The following is a 4,762-nucleotide window of genomic DNA, read 5'->3' as shown; positions in this document are numbered from 1 at the left end:
GGACTCACCCGTTTCCTTCTGAGCTTTGATTCCAGGGAGACGGGGGCTGGGGTTTCCTGGCGCAGGGCAGGCAGGTGGGGGCGGGGGATTGGAGGCTGGTGGTTGACTTTCACACGCAGGCCCGCTGACTACTGTGCCTTTGACTTGTGCATCACTGTGGGGAGGCCGTTTAACGGTTTACAGAGGTGAAAAGATACCTGGGCTGTGTGGCCCTTGAGTGTCAAACGAAGGAGCAAACGTGTGAAGCTCTGGTGGATTCCGGGGCCATTTATTCCTCGCAGTAACTGGTAGTCTCACGGATCATTGGCGTTGATGTTGATGTACACATCACTAGGCAAAACAAATTCCCTTGTAGAGCTGCAATGGAAATTATATATAGAGTCCAAGAGGGAACTGTCAAAGTCCAGGAAAATCTGCCAAATCAGTACTAAAGGGGATTCAGTCCGGTGGATGGGATGTTGCAATAACACTTTCTGTGTTCTTGTAATATTCTGACTGACATCATGTTTCCAGGTGATCTGGGTGAAGTAGCATCCTCTCCAAAGGATCTAGCTTCCTGCCTAGGCAGGGTGTCAGGGTTTAGATTCAGAATAGGATTTAAATCCCAGTGGGGAAAAGGAATGTGGATTGGGGAACCAAGCAGCCACCTAGTCTTGCAGATTGCGCAAACAGAACATGGAAGTGAGACAGGACTTGTATTGATCCAAGGGCATCGCTCCTCCCAGAAAACTGTGGAAATCCCACCCTTGGTCTAGTTGCACAGCAAGGAGGTTAGGATGTATTTTGCTAAACTGTAGAAGCCAGGGGAGGCCGATAAATGAGGACCGTATTCATATACTGTACTATTATCTACCCTCCTGTATAATACTGTAGTGTATGTTATCCAATAGATGATAAGGCATCCCTGCTAGATTCCATCATTTGTTAATTCATCAAATATGTAATGAGCACCTATTATATGCCAGGCACTGCACTAGGTGCTGGAGATATTATCAGTGAGTAAATAAAAAGAGTTTCTGTCCTCATGTTATTGTCTTGATAATAATATGATAAATACTAATTAATTTACAATAAATAAAAGACTATATTAGATAACAAATACTTAGGAAATAGCTAAAGCTGAGTCACATGGGTGTGTGTGTGTGTGTGTGTGTGTGTGTGTGTGTAGAGCTGTCAGGGTGTTGCATTTTAGTGTGATCCTCACTGAACAGGTAATATTTGAATGCAGACTGATGGAGATGAGAGAAGCATTCCAGATGTAAATGCAAAGGCTCAGAGGCAAGAGTGTGTATGGCTTATTTGAAGAACAGCAAGGAGGCCAATGCGGCCAGAATGGAGTAAACGAGGATGGATGTTGGCAGTGACTCTAGCTATTCCTATCAAATTAGTCTGTATATAAACATGTGAAGTGAATTATGTTGTTTTTCACTGTTCGGCATCCCTTGCACATAGAGGAACCATCTGCTCCCACTCTATGTAGTTCTGTTGGGACTATCGATAATAGAACTCCTCCTGATTACAGGAGATCGGGTTTGGCCATATATTGTATGTATTATGAGAATAATGACTATGTGAGTAATGTGCAAGTGACCCCAACCGAACCAGTCATTATGTTGAAGTTGGATGGGCAGCTGGCTCTGCCATTGAGTCAGAGCTGAAATGTGAGTCCAGCACTCATGATGGCCATTCTCCCTAGCTATGTGGAGGACACCCACAGTGCTTTAAGAGACAATGACACAAACATACAAAGAAAAACAATATTGAGAGGCAGCGTGACTCCTGATGAACTATGTTGAATATCATGTTCTGTCCCTCAGCTCTTCAATCACACAAGTCAATATGTTCCTCTCCTTGCTTTTACTGGACCTGATTTGACATGGATTTGACTGCAACCAAGACTCCTGATGAATACAGTATTATAAAATGCTGTGTGGTTCTTCATGTAAATCCACAGCCATCAGACTACAATGTGGGATAGTTGGACGGTCCTATGTAAATTTCAACCCTATTAAAGAGGAGACATGGTAAAGCTTTAGGGCTGCTGGTTTGGCAGGCCAAAGTGTTATTTTCCTGGGGTTTCTGGGTGTCTCAGTTGGTTAAGCATCCGACTCTCGATCTCCTCTGGGGTCATGATCTCATGGTTCTTGGGATGGGGCCCTGAGTCAGGTGCTGTGCTAACAGTGCAGAGTCTGCTTGGGATTCTTTCTCTGCTCCCCCCCTCCTCTTTCTCAAAATAAACAAATAAACTTAAAAACAAATGTTACTCTCCCTAATGTAATGGCTGGACTTCAGGGAGTTCAAGTCTCCCTTCCACTTAGGATATTTCCTCATTCAGTGGGTATTTATGATCTTTGGTAAACATCAGTAATCAAGTACACTGTAAAAATTAACTGAGTTATCCTCCTGAGAAAAACTACCTTCTGTTTGACAGCTTAGGAGATAGTTACCGCAAAGTTAACAAGATTTTACTATTTAGTATGACTTGAAGAGGTATTACATACTTTGCATACATTCCTTAGCATCAGCTTTTATTGCTACAGTCTATCCGGCCTAAATGCCATACTGTTACTCTGCCATGTTCATCTAATGAGGATGAGACGAACAGAAGTAGAACAGTGGCAAGATCTTATCATTAGGACAGGGTTATCTCAAGTGTTCCATCAGTGACATCTGTCTCTATAATGATTGGCCATTAGTCCCAGAGTGATCTCAATTTATGTTCAAATTCTATAGGTGCCAAGTTTAGGGAATTCATCTAAGATGCCAAGAAGGCAAACATTGTATGCCTAAATAGAATCAATGACATCAGGGAGTCAGCAAGTCATACACATAGATTAACTCTTATCTTGGACTAAAAATGATTTGCATGCTCTGACAGAAGCCAAGGCAGGGATTCTAGGAAAACTGACTTCTAGATGCAATATTCTAGGTAATAGATACAGTTAATCTAGGTAATAGATTAGGTCTCAGTGTCCAGTTTACACAATACATTTTCCTACCATACTCTCCCCTTGCTTTAACAACAGTAATTAACATGTATTAAGTGCCTGCTATGCATTTACCCAGAATACCCAGAATTGATCTAGGTGCCAGGAATAAAATATAAGAACATCATGGGCACAACCTAATTGGGACTCAAACTCTTGTATTAGGAGGAAAATACTGGGGGGAAGGAAGAAAGAAGAGGCATTAAATGAATGAGAGTAACATGAGAGAACTTACCACCTGTAACTTAAGTTGCTTAAATTGTAATAACTACCATCTGAATGAATGCTATAAATTAAAAAAAATTTTTTTTTAACATTTTTTTTATTTTTGAGGGACAAAGAGACAAAGCATGAGCAGGAAAGGGGCAGAGAAAGAGGAAGACACAGAGGAAAGAGGAAGACAAAGCAGGTTCCAGGCTTCGAGTTGTCAACACAGAGCCCAATGCAGGGCTCGAACCCATGAACCACAAGATCATGACCCGAGCTGAAGTTGAACACTCGACCAGCTGAGCCACCCAGGCACCCTGAATGCCATAAATTTAAAATGCATTTAATTATGCTTTTCTCAAGTTTTCTGTGCAACAGCTCATTTCATTTAAAAAAAATGTACATTAGATATCCCTTAACATGTTGACCCAAATTTATGGTGCACACATGCAACATGATGTATGACTTATTTCTCTAATTTTCTGATTGGATTATAAATTATTATTCTTGAAATTTATTATTTTGCCATTACTCAAAAAACAGCAGAGATGTATTTCCTGTGATCCTCTTCTTTGGGAACTCAACAAATAATTTAGTTTCACTTTATATTTCATTAATGTATCTTTAGAGAATATCTCTAACTTCAGAAAGGGTATTTCCTTCAGAGAAGCCTTTTGAGCTTTCTTTTAAGGTTGTGCCTGCTGTACCACCAGATTTCTTTAAAGCGATGTGGAGATTAAATAGCAGACAGTGCTCATGTGTAGGAGGTGAGTTCTTAGAATGATTTGGGTTTGGAGGAAGGGTAGTGTAGAGCTTCACTTCCTTCAGGGTTGTTTTTCTCAATAGAAAAAAATTGTTTTAGGTAGTCAATTTTTCTCATTGGTAATTGTGTGTTTGATCTTCCTGCCATATTACTGCTATTAAAATATTTTTGAACACTCTTCAACTTGTGTTTTTATATTATTCAGGGTTTTTTTTTTTTTTTTTTTTTTTTGCCAGAAAAAAAAAAAACATGGATTTTCCTGTTCTCACGGATAACTTCCTTAACATTTAAATTTTTATTGCCTAAGAGACAAGGTTATTTTAATGGGTAAATTTACCTTATAGTATATCTCTAATCTATATCTTCATTGCTTTATTGTGAATGAATGGTTTGTCCTCTGGCACCCTGGGTAGATGAGATGGCTTTCCAGAGGCAGAGATGTTGACATGCATTCAGACTGTTTAATCCACTTACGGATAGATTTTGTTAGGGGTCCTCAAGACTACTACTCCCCAGATTTGGTGATTCACTAGGAGGACTCCCAGGACTCAGCATGTGATTGTACTTGTGGCTATGACTCGTCATAGTGAAAGTATACAAAGCAAAACTGTTAAAGGGAAAGGTATTCAAGGTAAAGTCTGGAAGAAATGAGCCACAAACTTCTATGAGTCCTCTCCCAGTTAGTTGCATAGGATCCACCTGGTTCTTCCAGTATTGTGTGAAATGTCTACCAGGAATGCTTGCTTGAGCCTAGACTCCAGCATTTGTATCACAGGCTGGTCATGTAGGCACACAGTGCCTGTGA

The sequence above is a fragment of the Panthera onca genome, chromosome C2 (assembly GCF_046562875.1).
Source record: "Panthera onca isolate mPanOnc1 chromosome C2, mPanOnc1 haplotype 2, whole genome shotgun sequence".
NCBI lineage: Eukaryota > Metazoa > Chordata > Mammalia > Carnivora > Felidae > Panthera > Panthera onca.
The sequence above is the reverse complement of the archived record's forward strand: the minus strand, read 5'-3'. Positions refer to the sequence as shown.